Below are 12,085 nucleotides of genomic sequence, written 5' to 3'. Positions count from 1 at the left end.
AAAGCCCACTGTGTCTACAGCTAATACAGCATCCCAGTGGGCCCTGACTTCTAAAGCTATCTCTTGATTTTACACATCTTCTTACCTCCCCTCCATTATCCCATTCTTTCAAAGAACAAAGATCAAACTCTCGACAATCATTTTTTCATCCTACCTCAGTTTTAATAGAGATTTAATAAATAACTGGTTCCTTGAATCACTATAGCCATGGATCAAATGTACACTGTGGAATTAGCTCCCTAGAAGGAGTCAAATAAATGATTGATTTTCTATCCATCACTCTGTGTTCTAAAGTCACTATAAATGTTGGCAATAGTCAGTATTCAGTAACTTAACACTGAAAGTTAAAACTCACTTAAAAACATGACATGTTTCCATTGAGTTGACAGCTACCATGCCCTGCATGAACGTTCTTTTTGTCTTACTGTTTAGCAACATGGCTGCATATGAGTGTAAAATATGTATAGGTGCCTTGAAAGCATGAGCTGTCCTTTGTTGTCCACCCCTATCCTTTCCCCATTCCTAATCTGACTTTCCTTACTCACTGTCAAGAGCAACTCAACAGAGACACATTTGTTCATAGATATCCTAAAAAAACTCAAGCACGAACATTGTTAGGAAGGACATGTTTGAGCTTGAAGTTATATGGTGAAAGAGAAAGTGTGTAACTCTCCACCCAAATCTGTCTGTTTACAGGTCTAGACAATCATCCCAGTAATTTTGACTCTCGTGATCAAGGTTAAGGTCAGCATATCAAGCTAGTTCACTTGGTAATTCTATTGCAAATTGTATCAGACTATTCTAATTATAACAGGATAATATATTGTTCTGATTATAACAGTTATGAGAGTCCACTGATAATTATTGCTGTCTCTGGAGCTGTGTGGTCAAAAAGACTTTTTACCAGTATTCTTCACTCACCTAATTCTCCTGGAATATCTGCTTTTATTTCACATGTAAACAAGCATTCGAGTCTATTTTTATAGTGAAATAGAAAGTTGAAAGAGATATATCTAGATAATGTAGACGAAATATGTTGGGGTAAACAAACAGGAGTCAAGGGTAGGAACATAGAAAAGACAGACAGGAGGAGTGCTAGGTGGATGGAGGAAAACTCTCTCAGAATCAAAGATCTGGTTAACTCTTGATCTTGGCCTCTTTAGACAAACACCATGTGTTCCCACAGGGTTGTACTGAGGAGTCTGTGCACTAGTTTCCCAGTAGACCGATGAACACACATTTGAAAATCCTATTATCTCCTCAAAATCTTGTATATTGTTAAATGCTTGTTACTCTCGAATGTACCAGAGATTCTACTGTTGTCAGTTTTCAAAGAACTAGAATGTGTGTTACCAGTAAAGTATGTGTGTATGAGTTTTATCACTGTCAAGTTGTGAGAACAACCATAACTTTTCTTCTCTCAAGTGTGTTGGTCACCCCCTTACACTAGGCTTTCATTGAGATGGCATGTTTCTCTTTCCAAGTGGAAAACAATCAGGTTCAGAATGTCTCAGATTGGGAAATGACCATTGGAAATTGTCATTCTGTATTTCTAATTATCACTTTTTACCATGTGAGTATGTGGCACTGACATCCTGAAATTATGCTAACTGGACTCTTTTTTTGTCTCTTGTATCAGTTCTGGGGCTGACCTTTTACTAAACTGAACTTGGTAATGAATTGGAATATGAGATACTTTTAGTAGACGATCAATGTAATTTAGGAAGTTATTATCTCTATTTCATGCAGCACCCCCTTCACATCTCTATTTCATTGTTCGTTTCCCACTGACCAGAGTTTCCCTCTTCTACTCACACATAACCCATCACACACTCCAGATTCTGCTAGTAAAAACTCTTAAATTTAAACCAGATCTCTCACTTGAAAAAGTGGCCCTGTTGGGACTGGAACCCATGTCTGCAGAGGGGAGTGTAGCCTGCCCAAGCTTCTGGTGGTCTCTCCCCACATGTTGGCATTATTGTCTGGCAAATGGAAATGCCCCTTAATACCCATGTATTTTGTCATCTCAGATTCCTTAGAGGTTGGCTCTATTAGTTCACCTGAGTTTAAATCCGGAACTGTCCAAGGAGAGCTATGACTTCCTGAAAGCAACTGTCTGAGATTTGCTTTCTGCATTTGAACATAGGGGAACCAGTGTGTCCACTGCTGGAGTTGTGACACCCTAGAAACTACCTGCTATCTAGTGAATATTCATTACAGATGGCTCAGGGATAATAGTAACTTATTAATTTAGCCTTAAAATATTTATAGACCACAGTATGCTGGTTGTTTAGGAGAAATAACAATGACTAAGACATTCTCTCAAATCTATTATAAACACGATTTTTAAGTTTTAGTCTATTGTTCTGATAACAGCAACACTATAATCTATACTTTCTTTCATTTATTTTGTTACAAGGAAGCTCAGCCCCAAATCTGAAGGCCAGTGCTTCCTGCTGTTTTCATTCCTGTAGCCACCTGACTTCTATTCTTCTTTGTAGTTGGCTCTCACAACTAGAACCAGCTAGTTTTTATTTCTGCCTCATGCTATACCAAGTCAGTGTATAAACCTTGACCTGCCCCGCTTCACCCAGAGAACTGTGCTTTTCCCCTCCTGATGGAAAGTCAGAGCCAGTCACTCTGGGAGCAGGAGGGCTGCCAATCTGGAAAAAGAGATTTCAGGTAAGGAAATGACTAAGGGGGTCTGAGGGGAAGGGAAAGGAAACAGAAACACCAATGATCAAAACATCTCAGGGAGATATAGGTGGAATCCACAGCACAGGACAAGCAACAGAAGTAGACTTGGACCAAATCCAGCTCCCGTGTAGCCAAAGGAGAAAAGGAAGAGACTGTGAGGTGAAAAGAGAAGCACAGGCTAGGAGAGAAACCACTTTTATCCATCTTAGGAGCAGAACAAAGCAGGAGGGAAGCCGAACAGAAATGCTTTTCAATTGGGAGACAAGAAGAATACAGAAAGCTTCATCTCCACAGTGGGAAAACCAGCAACTGGGTGTGAAGGGAAATGAGTTACAGGGTCAACTGCTGAGTCCCGAGTTCCCCAGAGACTGTGTGAGCCTGCCCCAGGAAGCTGAATCTACACTCTGCAGCCTGGATGTGGATATAAAGAGCTGGTCTTTGCAAACATTAGAGCCTTTGCAAACAGGTCAGGTTTGGCCCTTGCTCGGCACATATTAGGGGGCTGCAAATGGTATGGCATATTTGACCCTAACAAAGGAAGGGTACAAAAGAAAAGTTGCTGACTTTGGCAAAAGAGAAATGAGGCAGACCCATCTGTTAAGGCTGAATCAAGAAATGTCTTGCTAAATAACTCAATAACTTAAAAAAATAAAAAAAAAGCTATTCTACAAAAATATGAGACACTGTGGGCCAATAGGTACTGGAACCACAAAGTGGAACCTTCTCAAATGTCTGCCCATTTATATAAAAGATAAATTAATTGTGTCTATATATCAATAGTAGCAAACCAACTACATTTAACAATGTGGATAAATCTCACCAACAGAACATTGATGGACAAACATACACACACACACACACACACACACACACACACACACACACACACACTCACTCACTGTAGACTATGATTGCCTTTATATCAATATACACTATGCTATTAGAGGCCTGGGGAATGTTTACCCTAGGAGTGAGAACTGGTTCCATGTGAGGTGGTCTTGGGGTGCTACCAATATTCTGTTTCTTGATCTGAGTGCTCTAGTGTGTATTTGTTTTCACTTTGTGGAAATTCACTGAGCTGTACATTTTTCTGTAAGTATATTTCAATAAAAATTACAAATAGACAACAAGAACATGAAAAACAAAGAAATAGACCCTGCAGTCTTGACCCAGCAAGACCTAGGAAGACCTGTGTCACAATCCAGTGCCAACTGGATACAGCAGTCAGGTGATGAGAGATGACCAGTTTCATAGCTGGTGCCTTAGAATGGACAGCCGAGCCAGTTCGTGCTGCAAAGGCAGGCAGCACTGAGCACAGCAACAGTAAGTGCCACACATTATATCCCAGCTCCAAAGAGCACGGCATTGGTCCAGTGCAGAACTTCCAGGGATCTCAATTTCTACACATGTAAAATAGAGATGGCGATGTGTTTAATAGATTTCATCAGGAATTGTGACTCGCACAGAATAAAAAAATCGAAGTGTGTAGTTCTGTTGGTACCATGTTCCAGATACTTCAGTCCCAACAGCTCTATTAAGAGGGGGATTTAGCCAGGTGATCTGCATGAAGCCACAAGTTAGCAATGCTAAATGGAAATTTTGAACTCAAGGTTTGTCTACGTTGAAAGCCTACAATCTAAGACTTCCTAAGCATAAATGAAAACTCATTCCTGGGAAGGAGAAACCAGCAGAAAGATCCCATGGGGAGTCACTCATTTGCAAGGAAGAGTTTAAGAGTTTGGGAGAAGTAAAGGTAGTCACCAAATAGACTTTTAATGGGATGTTGGAGTCCTCCCAGATTATCTGATTCTACAGGAGCTCTGACTTTTACTGCCTTTGAGCAGTTTTATAGCACTGTAAATTATCACAGAAATGTAAGTAATTCATGTCTATAGACCTGTAAATAATTCTGCTCTTCCCCAAGTAATAAAGCAAGCTCTGAGCCCATATAAAAAAATCATGTCAACATTCTTTTGTTAAACATTAACTGGTCATTTTGAATGAACTATAACATCTAACACTACCCCCTCAATTCAGTTAAGGAGTTAGATCTTTACTATGTGTTCATTTTACAATTCATGATTTTTGCTTTATAGAAATATTATCCTCTAACACATGGGGAGAGAGGTCAGACTTAGTCTGTGGACCCTGGGTTTCCTGAGGAAGGCCTACTCTGCTGTTAGATCTCAGGGGATTTTACAGAGCAGGCACTAGCCCAAGGCCCATCTTTGGCCCTTTGTTTGCTTCCTGGTCAGGGTTGATGGGGACAGTGGCAGGGCAGTTGGACTTTGGGAGGAACTCTGTGCAGCCTGCAGGCACTTAACAGTAGATAGTGAAACAGCTGATAGTGAAAAAAAATTAAAGGGTGTGGGGGGATATTGGGAAGTTATAAATAGTGGATTTTGGAGTTAGATTTAGGTACTTTCTCTGCTCATTTCCTAGTTCTGTGGTCTTGGCAAATTATTCAAATTCTCTAACAGAGTTTGAAGCTGAGGTACCCACTGTCCACCACCACTCTGTGAGTTTAAAGGCTCAGCCATCAGCACAGCACTGATGGGAATGGCAGATCCTTTAAGAAGTGGGGTTCTTCGAGGTCTGCAGGTGGCCAAGGGCCATGCCATGGAAGGAAACCATGGGGCCCTTTTATTCTCACTTGCTCCTTGGGTATGACATAAGAAGTCTTGCTTCACTGTACTACCCCTCCCACCATGACGTGCTGCCCTGCCACAGCCCAAAGCAGCAACAGTCCGATCACTCGTGGACTGGTTACCTCACGCATTGCCATGGGAATGAGAAGACGCTTAATAAGTTCTCCCAATTTCATTTCTTCCTCTTTAAAATTTCAGAGCTACCACAATCAAATGGGGAAGAAAGAAGTGTGAAAATAAGGATGCAGTAAGTAAATGCTGCTGTGGAGACACTTGAGATTATTTTTGAGGGGTGGGGATCAGCAGAGCACTGTTTATTTTTATTATTTTCCAAGCATAAAAGAAGAATCATAACCCTTCCCAAGTGAAACACAGCCCAAGCAAAAGATAAGTCACACTCTCATTAATCTCTCCAAGCAAGAAGTACATATGTTTTGATTCCTAACTGCACCAAGAAAATGCAATCAAAGGGCATTTTAAAAAGAAAACCATGAGTGACTAAGAACAGCCATAGTGATAGCTACCACTTGTTGAGTACTTGCTCTCTGTTCCTGGAAGTTCATACCCTGAATGCCTGATACTGAGACCTTGCTCCCGTCTTATATACCTCCCTGATGCTGGGATTAAAGGCGTGTGATCCCAGCTGCTGAGATTATCTTTGTGTGAGCTGTTTCTCTTTAGGACCGGATCAATCTTGTGTAGAACTGGGTAGACTTGAACTCACAGAGATCCATCTACCTCTTAATCCTGAGTCCTAGGATTAAAGGTGTGTGCCCACTTCTATGGCTTGTGGCTGACTTTGCTTTCTGAATCCTTAGTAAATAATATATCACTACAAACAATAGTATGACAATAACAGGAAGATAAATATTTTATATATTCCACAAAAATTTATGAAAGGCTGTATGTCAGGAAAAAGTAAAATCTTGCTTTCACAGGGCTAAAATTCTAGTGGGACAGATAGATGCTAAAACTAATAAGTGAAATATATAGCGTGTTAGTTAGGGATAGTATTCATAGAGAAAAGGCATGCAGAGGGCCAGGGGTAGGCAGAGGACCGAGGCATACCTATGTGCTTAGGAAAGCCCCACTTCACTTAGGGCTAGTTGTGGAAAACCTGAAGGAGATGGGATAATGAGTCATACAGCACCCTGAGGAAGAACAATCTAGATCCACAGAGCAACACAGAGGCCCTAAGATGAGAGGGTCCTTGGCATTCTGGCAGAAAAAACACCCCCCAAAAAAACAGCTGGAGTGGTAGGTGTTATACACAAGAAAGCCCATCAAAGCTAAGTGGAATGGAGAAGTTCTAAGCAGAACATAATCAGATATATGCAAAAGAAACACCCTGGCCACCTTATATATGGTTAAATGGAGTGGAGAATATGGGAGATCACTTGGTGGTCAACTGTAGTAATTGGGCAAGAGATGATGGCAGGGTGAACAGAGGGGTAACTGGATGCTTCAAAATGGGACTGGGTTCTATACATATTTTGAGGGGAAAGACAACAAATGTGGTAGTTCTTAGAAGCTACTCAGTCTACCTTTAGAAAGTGGTCCAACATGGCCTCCAATCCTAGTGACTTAGTCAGGGTTCAATTCTTGTGATGAGACACCATGACCATAGCAACTCTCACCGAGGAAGGCATTTAATATAGTTTCAGAGGTTCAGTCTTTTATCAGCATGGCAGGAAGCATGGAGGAGCTGAGAGTTCTACATCTGGATCCACAGGCAGTAGGAAGAGAGAGAGCCACTGGGCCTGGCTTCAGCTTCTGAAACCCCCAAACCCACCCTCACTGACACACTTTCTCCAACAAGGATATACATCCTAATCCTTCTCAAGTAGTGCCACTCCCTAATGACAAAACATTCAAATTTAATATGTGAGCCTAGAAGGTAGTACGGCAGATTTTCCTTTCCACGAGAGAAGTCTGAGCCCACCTCTTAGTTGTGGAGAGCAAGGAGAACTCTATTGAGTACCATGAACTCCACTGCTTTTCTTTACATTTTTCTCTGGATAGGAAAAAATGCTATTAGAATCAACATTTCCATTTCTATTGTTGCAAGAAAAACTATCACCAAGCATACTATTGTTTTGTTAAACGACTGTGTTGTCAAGTTGCCTTTTCAAAATGTACACTTCTACCCGTAGATCTGTGCTGCCCTCAACTGGACAGAGACGCTTCTTTTTGAAATGGGCAGAGGTTAAAGCAGAGGATGAGCACAAGGGGAGCACAAGCTGAGCTCAATGATCTATAAAAAATGAAAAAAAAAATGAAGAAGAGTGCATGAAGCTTGGAAGGGGACCATCAGGGCACAGGGAGACAGGAGGATTGGATGGGGGAATGGTGGTTGGGTATGATCAAAATGATAAAAAATTTAAATAAGTACATGGAAAAATCCAGTTTCCTCAAATCAGATGCTGCAGGTCCACAGTGCAGTTAGGCACTATATTAGTTACCTTTTGTTGCTGTGATAAAATATCATGACGAGAGGCAACTTAAGGAAGAGAGGGTTTATCTTGGCTTACAGCGCTAGAAGAATAAGAATCCATCACGGCCCAGAAGGCATAGCAACAGGCAGGCATGGCAGCAGGAACAGGAAGCTGGCCAGCCTTTTTTCATCCACACACAGGAAGCAGAGAGAGAGATCAGGAAGTGAGGTAAGGCTATAAACATGCCTCCAATGATACACTTCCTCCAACAAAGCTCCACCTTCTAAAGGCTCCATAACCTACCCAAACAGCACCACCACCTGAGGACAATGTGCTCAGTCAGCTGTGTGAGCCTCTGGGTACATTTCAATCCACCAAGGGCTGTGTGGGAATGCCTTGCCTTCTGCTCTGTTAAGTCTGAGAGCCTGGGTCAAATGAAGACAATAGTCATAGAGGGGTATGCAGGGAACATGGGGGCTGTTGACAGTTGACAAGGAATTCTCTGAAAGATGAAACAATGATTTAGCTATAAGTCTTCCCTCTTCCATTAGGTTCTAAAAGGCATGAAGCCAGGGCCAACTATGAGATGAGTCTCCTAAATTTTCAAGGGCTCTGGTTGCTGACAAGTGCGCACTGTTTGAGGCTACCTGTTCTTCGTGGCATTCTGGTCAGACTGAATAGCAACCGTCCATCCACTTGGGGGCGTTTCACATGGACGGCCTCCTCATCTGCTTACTCCCATCTCTCTGCAGCTGAAAAAAACCTTCCAGCAGTGACCAACATTGAGACCGGATCCTCTTTTGTTCTTATCCATTCAATGTGTTTATTTTTCAAGATTCCATTTGTGGAAAGCATTTAAACAGCATCATTTAGAAGAAAACAAAAGTCACCAGATGGAAAAATAGAATAAGAAACACACATACACAGATAAACTCCCCAAGCAATCTAGGCAGGGTAACAGAATTATTGTCCTGCCACTGTGGATTGTGCAGCTGTGTTAGATAGAAATGCTGTCTGCTTTGACAGCCTAGAATTTTCCAGAAGAGAATGAACACAGGCCGTGGAATTCTGTGCTACAGTGCGCTTTGAGAGATTTTGACAAACCTGTCCCTGGTAACAGCAGTTCCTAGCACTACCAGAGGTATTGAATTGCAAAGCATGGGCAACTTTGTCTTAGAACAACACCTTCAAGTTGGTGTTGGGCAGGCCTAGTTCTCAAGACTCCAATCAACACTCTTAGCTACTAGCAGCAGCAAAGCCAGGATGATGGCAAGAAAAAGATGACTGCCCTGCTCTACAGGAAATCAAGAAAACCAAACTGCTCCCCACCACTCTTACATCAAATATATTATTTTGTCCAAATGAGGGGAAGAAACAATCAATAAGCCACAGGTGTCAGCAGAGCAACTTTCATTTACAAGTAAGTTCAGACTTTCTTTCTTTCTTTCTTTCTTTCTTTCTTTCTTTCTTTCTTTCTTTCTTTCTCTCTTTCTTTCTCCCTTTCTTTCTGACATTTGTTCTCCAAAGGGCTAATGTACACACACAGAGAAGACAGAGGCACAAAAAGGTGCTCAGGTGAGGACTCTTAATGTTACTTTTCCCTAGACTGATCTGCATCAGACCCCAGACTCCTATACACAACGGGTCTGGATATAATATGCTTAGAAAAACACAGGTTGCTGATGACACCCATGGGAGAATATCAAACCCTATATTCAGACAATACACCCCGACTCTTGGCCATTCTGTGATATTCAGTGATTCATCTTACTCCTGTGAGCTGGATCTCTCCAGTTCTAAATAGCAGTTCCTGACTCACAGTATTACCCTGAGAATACACAACAGAATACAAATTGACAGGTCCTGGCACACCATCAGCTCTATAAACAGCAGTGCTATAACCACTGTGGGGATGTGACGGCAGCTTTTTAATACCATGGTGAGGACCTGGTGATAACAGCTGCTTCCCGAGGCTGTTAACAGCGTTGTAACTATAGTCTCTAAACAGTGATGGCGGATAGATACCCATCTGGGACTTCACGTTAAGGGACCAATCACATCCAGGCAAAGGGAGGCATGGAGAGCTCAGGTCATCAGATGAGTGTCAGGGTTCTTCAAAGAAATCTGACCAACAGGAGACAGATAATTGGCAGATAGATGTCTTAATGATTTTAAGGACCTGGCCCACATGATTCTGGAGACTGAGAAGTCCTTTTATCTGCTATAGGAGTGCTGGGGACTTGGGAAAGCCAGTGTTTCTATTTCAGTATGAGATAGAGCCCTGAGAACAAGCAGCTCGAATGGAGTAAGTTCCAGGGCAGGACAAGATCAATGCCTCAACTGTCAACCAACCGACAGAATTCAACTTCTATTCTCCCCCTGCTCTATCCTCGAGGTTGGATAATACACACTTACATTGGGGAAGTTGATTTTCTTCGTTCAGGACACCAGTTCTAATATCATCTAGAAATAGTCTCATACAAAACCACTTCCCCTAGTGGTGTTTAATCAGTTATGTGGTCATCATGGCTCATATCAAGCCAAGACATAAAATTAACCATCACATAGATTAAAACCTTGTTCACGGAGTGACTGTCACTCCTTGCCTCATACCACAGCCTCTCTACACATGTCAGGCTATCTTCCCTCCCTTGCCTTTTTTCATTATTTTCTCCTCAGAATGGTCTTTTCTTATTTCAGATCTGATTAAGTCCTACTCAGACATTAAGACTCAGTTTTAACAACCACTCAGGATGTCAGCAGCAACGTCTGAGTGTTCCCGTAATGCTACACTCACCCCTACTCTCTGCTGCTCTTATACCACACTGTGTAATACCAATCACTAGTGTATCAGTGGCCCTGTATGTGTCCACCCACAACACCTTGAGAACTTCTACAAGTCTAAATCACATCTATATTCCTAACTCTCTTCTACAAGAGCACCTAGCACAATGAAGATGATCAACAAACATGTTCTAGGTGAGAAAATGGCTGCTTGAATAAATGAATATATAATATACATTGCAGAGTGGAACATTATTCTAATCAATGAATTTCATATTCTTAATCTATAAGTACTGACCTCAGGAAAGAGTTGAGGTTTCTTCTAATTTACTATACCTTAAGAACTTATGCTGGTTCTTAAACAAGAGCAAGGATTTCATATTACTTCATTTTTATCACACTCAACCAAATTGAGCTTTGACAGCTCTCCAGAGTGGTGAGAAATCCAACTTCGGTTGCATTTGGGGGTGTCAAAGCATAATCTTCAAAATTCTAAAAATATTATATATATATATATATATATATATATATATATATATCATGTGTCAAAAGATTTACATAATTCATTAATGAGGGAAGGCAGAATGAAAAAGCCTGGCTTCAAGGATGACACAAGAAAATGATCGATAGTTGGTCAGTGATATAAAGGGAACAAAGGAGCAGTTGCTAACTTAATTATAAAACCAACTATATACTGCTATACCGAGTAAGTAGTCAAACCATTACTTTAGAAGTTACTAAAGAAATATTCATATTATAACTAGGTGAAAATTATTTACTTTCTTTTAGGTTTGTATATGTGTAGTGATTTGAATGAGAATGGCCCCAGTTTGAATGAAGAATGTTTGAATACTTAGTCCCCAGGTGACAGACCTGTTTGGGAAGGATTGGGAGGTGTGGCTTTGTTGGAGGAGGTGTGTCACTAGAGGAAGGCTTTGGGGTTTCTGCCTCATGATGAGGATCAGATGTACTGCTGCAGGACCATAGCTGCCTGTCTGCTGCCATGTTCCTTCCTCATCATGATAGTCATGGCCTCTAACTCATTTTCTGAAGCTGTAATCTCCGAACAAACTCTTCCTTTTAAAAGCTGCCTTGGTTATGATGTTTTGTCACGGTGATATAGAAATAACTAAGACAATAACTGACATGCAATTCTACACACGGTCCAGTGAGCACATGAGCGTACCCTTCTCCCAGGGAAAGCAAGCAGTTTGCCCTGGAAACAGTCCTACTAATGAAGAGGGTAAAGAGAGAGTTAAGTAAGCCATGGAGAATGATGTAAAACACAGATCAAATTAGATTCTGGCACAGTATGTGTATGTGGCAGGGGAGTAGTGAGGAGCAAAGTGACCTGGTAAATAAAAAACAATAGATTATTACAGGGACATTGGAGCTCATGTAGATGCAAAAGAGAAATAAAAGAGCTGTACTTTTTTCAGGCCTGAGAAGCTTACAGAAGAGACTGACAAATTACGTTGGTCAACTCTCTTAAGATGTGTCCTGATAAAGCGTCAACTGCAG

The sequence above is a fragment of the Cricetulus griseus genome, chromosome 4 (genome assembly GCF_003668045.3).
Source record: "Cricetulus griseus strain 17A/GY chromosome 4, alternate assembly CriGri-PICRH-1.0, whole genome shotgun sequence".
Classification (NCBI taxonomy): Eukaryota; Metazoa; Chordata; class Mammalia; order Rodentia; family Cricetidae; genus Cricetulus; species Cricetulus griseus.
The sequence above is the reverse complement of the archived record's forward strand: the minus strand, read 5'-3'. Positions refer to the sequence as shown.